This window comes from Cricetulus griseus, chromosome 8 (assembly GCF_003668045.3).
Source record: "Cricetulus griseus strain 17A/GY chromosome 8, alternate assembly CriGri-PICRH-1.0, whole genome shotgun sequence".
Taxonomy (NCBI): Eukaryota; Metazoa; Chordata; class Mammalia; order Rodentia; family Cricetidae; genus Cricetulus; species Cricetulus griseus.
Window position 1 is genome coordinate 97,353,800 of NC_048601.1, and position 11,895 is coordinate 97,365,694.

Here is an 11,895-nt window from a genome sequence, read left to right on the forward strand (position 1 = left end):
CACTGATCAGAATGGCAAAAACACCAGTGACAGTTTATGCTGGAGAGGGGAACACTCCTCCATTGCTGGTGGGAGTGCAAACTTGTACAGCTGCTGTGGAAGTCAGTATGGTGATTTCTTAGAAAGTTAGGTATCAACCTACCTCAAGACCCTGCAACACCACTGTTGGGCACCTACCCAAAGAAGGCACATTCACACCACAAGGACATTTGCTCAACTATGTTCATAGCAACATTATTTGTAATAGCCAGATCTTGGAAACAACCTAGATGTCCCTCAACTGAAGAATGGATAAAGAAAATGTGGTACAGTTACACAATGGAGTAGTACTCAGCGGTAAGAAACAATGACATCCTAAAATTCACAGGCAAATGGACAGAAATAGAAAAACCATCCTGAGTGAGGTAACCCAGGCCCAGAAAGACAAATATAGTATGTACTCACTCATAAGTGGATACCAGACATAAAGCAAAAGATACCCAGCCTACAATCCACAACCCCAGAGAAGCTAGAAATCTCTTTCAGAAACAGATGGAAGCAGGTGCAGAAATCTAACACTAACCAATGGTCCAAGCTCCTGGAGTACAATCAAAGTGAGGGAGGAGCAAATATAAACAAAGGAGTCAAGACCGTGATGGGGAAACCCACAGAATCAGCTGACCTGAGCTAGTGAGAGATCACTGACTCAGGTCTGACAAATGGGGAACCTGCATAAGACTGAACTAGACCCCTTAATATAGGTGACAATGGTGTGACTAGGACAATATAGGAGGCCACTGGCAGTGGATCCAAGATCTAACTCTAATGCACAAACTGACTTAGTGGAACCTATTTTATATAGAGAGATACCTTGATCAACCTAGACACAGGGCAGGTGAACCTTGGTCCTGCCTCAAAGAGATGATGGGACAGACACAGTAGATTTTCTAGGGGAGGCCTTACCCTCTCTGAGGAACAGATGAGAGGCAGGGTGGGGGATGGGGGGAGCAGGAGGACAGGAGGGAGGGGGAACTGGGATTAGAATCTAATAAATAAATAATTTTTTAAAAAGCCAAAAGCCAAACAAAGCAAACAAACAAAAAAGGAGTTCTTTCCCTGCAAACACAGCATCTCTCAGTTGGAGAAGAGCAACAAGGCCATTATCTAGAATTCACAAGGTTCGTGATATTCACACACCCCATTGATCTCTTCAAAGGTGGTAAGATTTAAGGAAAACAAACACAGAGATCCATCAGTGGAGACTGGGACTTTGCGAAAGTTGCCACGTTTAATGCTGATTTCCCTGTTTGTTTGTTTGTTTCTAAAGGTCATTTGATATGCTCTTGAATTTCTGCATTGCAATGTTACAATAGCGAATGAGGCTGCCTGGAAGATTGCTGCCATACTTATAATCGTAGAATGTGGGTTTCTTCTATTTCAAGGTATCATTAAAGGTGTCAGCATCAGGAACACGGTAGAGAAGGAGAAACTGAGCTACGAAGATGGTTCAGCAACAACTCTTGTATAAGCATAGAGATCTGAATTCAAACCTCTTGCACTATGTAAACAGCTGCCTACAACACTAGCATTAGGGGTGGGGTAGAGATAGGATGATCGCTAGAGCTTCCTGGCTACTAACCCAGCTCTAGTTTCAGTGAGAGACCCTTTCTCCAGGGGACAAGGCCAGGAGCTTTAGAGCAGGACATTCTATTTCTGCGTGGGTGCACATACTTGCATGCACACACATGTGTGTATACCACACATTCACATACTCAGACGTGTGTGTGTGTGTGTGTGTGTGTGTGTGAGAGAGAGAGAGAGAGAGAGAGAGAGAGAGAGAGAGAGAGGGAGAGAGGGAGGGATGGATGGAGAGGGAGAAGAGAAAGAGGAGAGAGAGAGAGAGAGAGAGAGAGAGAGAGAGAGAGAGAGAGAGAGAGAGATTGGGAAGCTGCATCAAACGTCAGAAACCAGTAACTGGGATGCCTTGTGGGGTATATCACCTGTGGGGGACAAGAATGATTTCTGCCATTCTCAAGAATTCTTGGGGGTGTGAAATCAGGCCTCAGGACTATCAAAAAGCCTTCTTTGTTCCTGGTTTCTGGCATTGTGTCTGTAGCGGTCCACACCTTTTCCTTCAGCTTTGCTGCTTGCTTTTCTGTTTCCCGTCACCCCTTCCTTTCTGTCCCACACTCTTGTGCTGCTCCCTGCTCTCTGGGCTTCTGGTGCTGCCTCTTGAACAGATAGATGCTCTGCCCACGTGCCTTCCTCCCATAGGTTCACAGCTCACCACATTAATATTCCTAGCTGACTTTGAGACATGCCCTCCTTCCTTAGGCCTCTCTGCTTCCTGCTACTCAATAAGTTCAATCCAGATGCCCTAGAGATGACCATGATTTGGAGGTCAGATGGCCTTTCCCACTTTGTCATTGCCTGTTGCCCCCTTTAGACACCCATCTACCTTTTCTACCCCACTTTTCCTGTGCTTGTCTTTCTCTCTTCTCAGTGACCCCCTCAATCCTACATGAAGACATTCCTCCACTCTGTACTCTTGAAGATCCAAACAGTAACTTCCACTGCACAGTCTTAACCTTTAACCTTTAACATGCTCAGAGTTCCATTCTTCTTTCATGGTTCAGCAGAGGCTCGTCTCTCTCCAGTGGCTATTGTGTGTGCCCATGTGATGACATACCACAATTCTTCAAAAGGTGACACAGTAACTTGTATGCCACCAATTCTAAGAGAGACCCCCTTGAGTACTTTAACAACTTTGACATCAGGGGATTTTAAAGTCTACTGTGTCCCTAGGCCACCGACAGCAGTGTCTCAGACCTGATGAGAAGCCGTGCCCCGCTCTCTGCACAGCTCTTGTTCACAGGCAGTGACTGTTACATTTTTCTGGTGGTCTGTCTGATAGCATGCAGACGACCTGCACAGAAGCCAGCACTAGGCTACACTCTCTCACAACCACCCATATTCAAACCCAGGTGTGTGGGTGGGGGGAGGGACTCGAGATCTGACTGTGGCTTCTCTTTAACACCCTCATGGGCACTGAAGCCCCCAGGCCAGACACATGTCAGGGAAGCAGGTCACAGAGGAATGGCTATGCTAGCATGTGGGAGGGAGACATATGTCACAGCAGGTAAGAAGGCAGATTAACAGCTGAGAGTCGTTGGTGAGGGACATCTGTGAGCATGGGCTCCAAAGTCATCAAGATGCCGACAATATGTGCAGATGGCATGAGGAATGCACTGGCCTGCTCTTGGCCGTCTGCTGAGAACTTGGGTGTTAGAAGAATCCTGTTGTCATAAAAGGAGATTCTGAGAAGGCAAGTCCAAGAGGGAAAGGAGCTGAAGAAGGAGATGTCCCCGTGGAGGGCCACATGGGGAGAGAACCAGCATCTGCCTTCTTGCCCTGCAAATCGAGATCACAGTCCTGTCTTCTTGTGTCCCTGAGCCATCTTGTAGAGCTCCTGAGCAAGGCTGCCAGCAGTGTGTCCTTGCAAACTGTTTTTTAATTGTTAGTAGTATTTTTTAACCTTTTATTGAAAACAGTTTTTATTCTCACATAATACATCCTGATTATGGTTTCCCTCCCTTTACTCCTCCCAATCCCACCCCATCTCCCCTCCAGTCTGGATCCACCCCCTTTCTGTCTCATTAGAATACAAATAGGCTTCTAAAGGATAGTAATAAAATACAGTAATATAATATGACAAAACAAAGACTAACACATTGGAATAGGCCAAAACAGACAGAAGGAAAAGAGCCCAAGAGAAGGCACAAGAAATGGGGAGACACTCATTCACACACTCAGGAGCACAAGAAATGGGGAGACACTCATTTGCACACTCAGGAGTCCTAGGGACGCTAAACCAAAAGCCATAATATGTACTCAAAGGACCTGTAGGGCAAAAAGAAAGAAGAAAAATATAAAAATAAGTTAAAATTTAAAAAGAAATGAAAAACCCTGATATGACATTATGAGACAAGGAACCCCAATGGTGCAGTGTGGGAGGGGGGACCTCGTAAGAGACAAGGAACCTCCAAAGATGCAGCAGAGTCCATTTTCTGTTGCTCATCTGCTGCTGGGCATGCAGCCCGCCCTTCAAAGTAGTTTATTTCCACAGTGAGACATCCTTGGAGAAAACGACATTTTCATTTGCAGGTAGTTACCAATCGGAGGTTGCTTCTGGTTAGCGATGGGGGCAAGTATCCACTCTTTTGAGCTCTAGGACCCCATCTGATGCAGACCCATGCAGTCCTGTTCATGCTGCCTCAGCCTTTGTGAGTGTGGGTGTGCATTGACCATGTTGATTTAGTGCAGTGGTTCTCAACATTCCAGATACGGTAACCTTTTAATACAGTTCCTCATGTTGTGGTGACCACCCAACCATAAAATCATTTTCATTGCCATCATTTCATTTGTTATTGTTATAAATCGTAATGTAAACATTTTTGGAGACAGAAGTTTCCCAAAGGGGTCTTGACCCACAGATTGAGAGAGCTTTGTTTTCTTGGTGTCTTTCATCCATCTGGCTCTTATACTCTTTCTGCTTACTCTTCCACAGTCCCTGAACCTTGGCGGGGGTATTTGATGGAGACACCCTGTTTAGGGCTGAGTGTTCCAAGGTCTCTCACTCTCTGCATATTGTCTGGCTGTGGGTCTCAGTGTTTGTTCCCCTCCACTGCAGGAGAAAGCTTCTCTGATGATGGCTAAGCAAGACACTGATCTATAACGTAGCAGAACGAGGGGCTGGAGAGATGGCTTAGAGACTAAGAGCACCGACTGCCCTTCCAAAGCACCGGGGGTTCAATTCCCAACACACACATGGCACTGCTTGTAACTCCAAAATCTGACACCCCCACATAAACACACATGCAGGCAAAACACCAAGACATAAAAATAAAAGAATAAGTAAATAAAAAAGGTAGCAGAATGTCATTAAAGTCATTTTATTGTTACTTAATTTTTTTTTTAAGAACAGTAGTATTTGGTTTTACCCTAGGTCTCTGGGCTATTTAGTCTCAGGTTCTTGATCACCCAAGTAATATTAGGTATGGGCTCCATTTGGAGTGGCCCTTAAGTCAAATCAGATATTAGTTGGTTATTCCCACAAGTTTTGTGCCACCATTACACTAGCATATCTTAAAGGCAGGACACCATTGTAGATCAAAGTGTTTGTAGCCAGGCTGATGTTTACATTTCTCCTTTGGTAGCACGCAGAGTACCTTCTGGTACCGGATGCTAGCCAATATAGGTGAAGGCTCTATTGTAGGCCCTAGCTCGAAATCTCCATGTTAAATGAGTTGTGTAGGTGTTGTCTTCAGCAATGGTCTTTGCTGTCAGTTCGTAGAAAGCAACTGACAGTCTTGGCAACAACCCTGGGTTGTTTGAGTGTTCCCATGTGACCCTTTTGGCCAACATCTCAATTAAATGTAACCCGATCCTGGTACTGGAAGCTTCATTTGGTGACAAGAGATGGCTAGCTGCCCCACCCACTTATTTGGCAATTTCCTTTAGATTGCCTTCATATATGTATATATTTTAGGAAGCTTCTTTTGTACTAGGTTTCTGTAATACCTCTCAAATTAACCCTTAATTTAAAAATAGCTATCTCTCTCTGTATCCCCTCTCTTATCCCTCTCCTCCCTCCCTCTCTCCATTCAATCTTCTTATTCTAGGCACCTTCCCCATCAACCCATAACTATCTATTCTATTTCCCTTTTCTACAAGTCCTTTATTCTCTACTTAACCTCTGTGGCTCTACAGATTGTAGCTTGGTTATCATTGACTTAACAGCTTGTATCCACATTAAGTGAAAACATAACATATTTGTCTTTCTGGGTCTGGGTTAACTTATTCAGGATATGTTTTTCTACCCATCCATCTATCCGCAAATCCCTTTTAGCAGCTAAGTAATACTCCATAGTGTAAAGGTACCACATTTTCTTTATCCATTCACCTGTTGAGGGACATCTGGGTCATTTCCAATCTCTGATTACTGTGAATAGACCAGAAATGAACATTGTTGAGTAAGTGTCTCTGGTAGGATGAAGAATCTTTTGGGTATATGCCCAACAGTGTTACAGCTGGGTTTTGAAGTAGATGGTTTCCCATCTAGGAACTGTCACACCGATTTCCATAGTAGTTGTACAAGTTTGCACTCCCACCAGAAATAGATGAGCGTTCCCCTTAGTCCACAGCCTCACCATCATGAGACGTTATTTGTTTTGTTTATCTTACTCATTTTGACAGGTGTAAGTTGAAATCTCAATCATTTTATTTGCATTTTATGGCTGACTAAGGATATTGAACATTTCTTTAAGTGTTTCTCAGACATTTGAGTTTTGTCATTTGAGAGTTCTCTGTTTAGATCTGTACCCCATTTTTAGTTGCATTGTTTTCTTAATATCTAGTTTTTTGAGATCTTTATACATTTTTGGATATTAGTCCTCTGTTAGATTTGTAGTTAGTAAAACTTCTTTCCCATTCTGTAGCATGCTGAATGATGGTGTCCTCTGCCATACAGAAACTTTTCAACTTTGTGAGGTCCCCATTTATTAATTGTTGATCTTAGTGCCTGTGCTAATGATATTCTGTTAAGAAAGTCTTTTCCTGTGACAATGAATTCAAAGCTATTCCCCACTTTCTCTTCTATTAGATTGAAGGTATTTGGTTTTATGTTGAAGTCTTTGATCCATTTGGGGTTGAGCTTTGTGCAGGGTGGTAAATTTGGCTCTATTTGACTAGCACCATTTGTTGAAGATGCTATCTTTTTTCTAGTGTGTACTTTGACTTCTTTGTCAAAAATAGGGTGTTCATAGGTTTGTGGATTTATGGCTGGGTCTTCAGTTTGATTCCATTGACCAACACATCTGTTTTTGTGCCTATACCATGGAGCTTTTATTACTATAGCTCTGCAGTACAACTTGAAATCAAGGATGATGATACTTCTAGCAGTTCATTGATTATTTAGGACTTTTTTTTTTTTTTAGCTTTCCTAGGTTTTTTGTATTAAAATTTATTCTTTCAAGATCTGTGAAGAATTGTGTTGAAATTTTTGTGGGGATTGCATTGAATGTGTAAATTGTTTTTGGTAAGATGGCTATTTTTAATATACAAATCCTACTGATCCATGAGTATGGAAGATCTTTCCATCTTTTGATATTTCTCCAATTTCTTTATTCAATACCTTAAAGTTTTTATCGCACAAGACTCACTTGCTTGGTGGGAGTTACCCTGAGATATTTTATATTATTTGAAGCTATTGTGAAAGGTGTTGTTTCCCTGATTTCTTTCTCAGTCTGTTTGTCATTTGTATATAGGAAGGCTACTGATTTTTGTGAGTTGATTTGTATCCAGCTCCTTTGTTGAAAGTGTTTAGCTGAAGTAGTTTCCTGGTGAAATTTTTAGGGTCGATTATGTATACTATCATATCATCTGCAAATAAAGATAGTTTGACTTCTTCCTTCCCAGATTGTACCCCCTTGATCTCCTTTGTCTCTCTTTAGTGATGTAGCTGAGACCTCACGTACTGTATTTAGTAAGTATGCAGAGAGTGAACAGCTCTGTCTTGTCCCTGATTTTAGTGCAATTTCTTTGAGTTTCTCTCCATTTAAGTTGATGTTGGCTATGGGCTTGTTACCTATATTATGTTGAGGTGTGTCCCTTGTATCCCTAATCTCTGCTGGCCTTTTATCACAAAAGGGTATTGAATTTTGTGAAAGACTGGCCTTTTCTGCATCAAATGAGGTAATATTGTGGGGTTTGTCTATCAGTTTGTTTATATGGTAGATTACATTTATCAATTTACGTATGTTGAACCATCCCTGGATCTCTAGAATGAAGCCTACTTGATCATGGTAAATGATCTTTTTGATGTGTTCTTGGATTTGTTTTGCAAGTTTTTATGAGTGTGTTTTTGCCTTTTCTTTCTTTGTTCAGTTTTTATGTGGTTTGGATGTCAGGGTAGCTGTAGTATCATAAAATAAATTGGTCAATGTTCCTTTTGTTTATATTTTGTGGAATAATTTGAGGAGTATTGGTGTTAACTTTTCTTTGAAAGTCTGGAAGAATTCTGTGCTAAAACCGTCTGGCACTGGGCTTTGTTATTTGTTTTGTTTCGAGACTTAATTATTGCTTCTATTACAGTAGGTTTTAGGTCTGTTTAAATTGCTCATCTGATCTTGATTTAACTTTGGTAAATGATAGAGAAAACTACCCATTTATTTTAGATTTTCAATTTGGTGAAGATTGGATTGGTTTTGGGTTTTGGGTGTTTTTTATTTTGTTTCGTTTTTGAGACAGGGTTTCTCTGTGTAACCCTGGCTGTCCTCAAACTCAGACGACCTTGAATTTAAAGCTATCCACTTGCCTCTGCCTCTGAGTGTTGGGATTAAAGGCATGGGCTACTACTACCTGATGGAATACAGGTTTTTAAAGTACGTCCTTATGATTCTCTGGATTTCCTCAGTGTCTGTCATTATGTTCTTTTCATTCCTGATTTTGTTAATTTGGATATTCTCTGTCTTTAGTTAATTTAGATTAGGGTTTGTCAATATTATTTATTTTTCTCAAAGAACCAACTCTTTGTTTCATTGAGTCTTTGTATTATTTTGTTTATTTGTTTCTAGTTTATTGATTTCAGCCCTAAGTTTGATTGTTTCTTGCTGTCTACTCCTTTTGGATGTTATTTCTTGTTTTTGCCTAGAGGTTTCAGGTGTGCTGTTAAGTTGCTAATATGAGCTCTCTCTAATTTTTTATGTAGGCACTTAGTGCTCTGAACTTGCCACTTAGAACCACCTTCATTGTGTCCCATAGGTTTGGGTATGTTGTGTCTTCATTTTCATCCAAGTCTAGAACGTCTTTCATTTCTTAGTTTTGGCTTTGACCCATTTTTCAGTTGATATTGAGTTGTTCAGTTTCCATGAGTTTGTAATCTTTCTGTTGTTGATATCCAGCTTTAATCCATGGCGGTCAGATAGGATGCAGTGTTATTTCAGTTTCTTATATCTATTGAGACTTGCTTTGTGTCTAAATATGTGGTCAAATTTGGAGAAAATTCCATGAGGTGCTGAGAAGAAGGTATATTACTTGTGTTTGGGTGAAATGTTCTGTAAATATCTGTTAGGTCCATTTGGTTTATAGTGTCTGTTAGCATTTCTGTTTAGTTTTTGTCTGGATTAACTGTCTATTGGTGAGAATCATGTATGGAAGTCCCCTCTCTTAGTGTGTGAGAGTCAAGCTGTCGTAGTGTTTCTTTTATGAACCTAGGTGGCCTGTGTTAAGAATCGCAGTGTCCTCTGGATGGAGTCTCCTTTCATGAGGATGTAGTGTCCTTTCCTATCTCTTCTGATTAGCTTGGACTTTGAATCCATTTGTCAGATATTAAAATAGCTACACCAGCTTGTTTCTTACATCCATTTGCTTGAAATATCTTTTTCTGCCGGGCGTTGGTGGCGCACGCCTTTAATACCAGCACTCAGGAGGCAGAGGCAGGTGGATCTCTGTGAGTTCGAGACCAACCTGGTCGACAAGAGCGAGTGCCAGGATAGGCTCCAAAACCACAGAGAAACCCTGTCTCGTAAAACAAAAAACAAAAACAAAAAAAAAAAAACAAAAAGAAAGAAAGAAAGAAAGAAAGAAAGAAAGAAAGAAAGAAATATCGTTTTTCCTTGATGTGCTCCCTATCCTTGATACTAAGGTGTGTTTCTTATATGCAGCTGATGGGTGGATAGATCCTGTTTTCATGTTCACTATGTTAGACTGTGTCTTTTCCTTGGAGAATGGAGACCATTGCTGTTGAGAGATAAAAATGAGCAGTGTCTGTTGATTCCTATTATTTTGTCGTAGTTGTGGTTGTGCTTGTGGTGGTGGTGGGGGTGTGTGTTTCCTCTCTTTTGGTTTGCTGGTTTGGGATTTAGTTCTTGTGTTTTCTTGTGTGTAGCTAACCTCTTTTGGCTGGAATTTTCCTTGTAGAGCCTTCTGTAGGGGGGTGGACTTGTAGACAGATATTGCTTAAATTTTGTTTTACCATGGGATGTCTTGTTTTCTCCCTCTATTGTGACTGGATATTTTGTTGGATATAGAAGTCTAGACTGCCATCTGTGGTCTTTTGGAGACAGATGTAGAACATCTGTCCAGGCCCTTCTGACTTTTAGCATCTCCATTGAAAAATCACATGTTATTTTAATAAGTCTGACTTTCCATGTTACCTGGTCTTTTTCCGTGAATCTCTTAATATTCTGTCTTTGTTCTTTGTTGATTCTATTTCCATTTTAAGATCTTGAGCTGTTTTATTTTCCTTCCACTATTTGTTTATATTTTCATTGATTTATTTAAGGGGCTTATTCATTTTCTCTTTAAGAACACCAGGCCTGGCTTTATGTGGTGCAGGGCATCAAACAGAGAGCTATATGCATGTTAGGCCGGCACTCTACCAACAGAGCTACAGACCTACACTCCTCAACCTTAAGCAACACTTTGTGATAAAACTGTCACATCCACTCAGAACTGCACTTTCTCTGGCAATTTCTAGCTTAAAGTATGGTGGGAAAACATTAGGGCTCTGGCATCAGGAGAGGTTCGGATGTTGGTTTCCCTGACCCGTGGCTATGTGACTTAAAGTTCATTAGCCTTTCTGAGGAGTAAGTGCTCTCAAGCCATGAAGAAGAGATTGTAGGGGAGTTGTGGGCAGATTCAGGATGGTAGTAGCAGCATGCCCTTTGACACGTCTAATTTCACAGTTTGAGGGGGATCTTCTGGGACACACTCCTGTGCTTTTCTGTATCTGTTGGTATTAGTTTCCTGCACATGTTATAACTAAATACCCCGAACTTCAAGTAAGAGCAGACAGCACTGAGAAAGAAAACAAAACCACACACATTTATGAGATTGTCAGGTGTCAAGGCGTCTCTGCAGACTGCAGAAGAGCATCAGCTGAGCTGATTGCTCAGTGCCAACATCTGTGGAAGAGCTCAGGGAACAGACAGGTGATAACAGAGAACCAGAAGAGCCTGCCTCAGTTCACATAGGCTCTGCCTTTTGAGCTCTTGAAGCTGGCCCTTCGCCCATAGAGCCACATACTCAGGGGAAGAGAAAATGGAACAAAATGGGATAACAGCAGCAAAGGAGACAGATCTTCCAGATTAAAGCAGGAAGCAGCCCGACCAGCTGCCATGTGACCACAGACTCAAGACTTTCTACCCCCTGAAAAAGCGGAAGGAAAAAGTTTGAAGGCCTCACTTCTTCAAAGCTAATGCACAGGGAGAGAAGAAAAGGAGTGACTGATGCCTCCTGGATGTCATCCCCCTGTGGAAAGTCAAGCTCCCAGAACATTTGACCATGAATAGTTTGTGCTGCCAAGGCCTGCCCCTGCACAATGCCCTTAACTATGCATTCAGGTTCCCTGGCCCTAAAGTCAGTGGGTCTGCTGCTAAGGGATGCATGGGGCAGAGGTGAAGGTGTTCACTGAATGGTGACCCTATCTGAGGCTCTAGGTCCTTTCCTAAATCCCTGGCTGTTGGGAGGATTGTGATTATAGACTAAGGCCACCTGCAATCTGTCACATAGCCATGACAGGCAGATGGTTCTTTACAGTCAATAACAGAGGGTCTTGGCTGCTTTGACCTTCCCTGCCTTTCTCTGGGTAAAGTTGCTAGCTGCTCAGGGTGAAAGAGTCATCTGACATGGTGGGCCCACTTACAGCCTTGTGATTAACTTAAAGCCAGCTGATTGGAGCCTCAAGAACATTTGCAACCCTCTCCTTCAGTCTCACCATGTAATCAAGTAGTATCTCATATTGATAGGCCTTTCCCACACTTGAGAGAGAGGATTGTACATGGTATGAGAACTAGATAGGGACTGTATTAGAATGTATTTTTCCTTTACTTTCTCTAGTGGCTAATACTATCAACT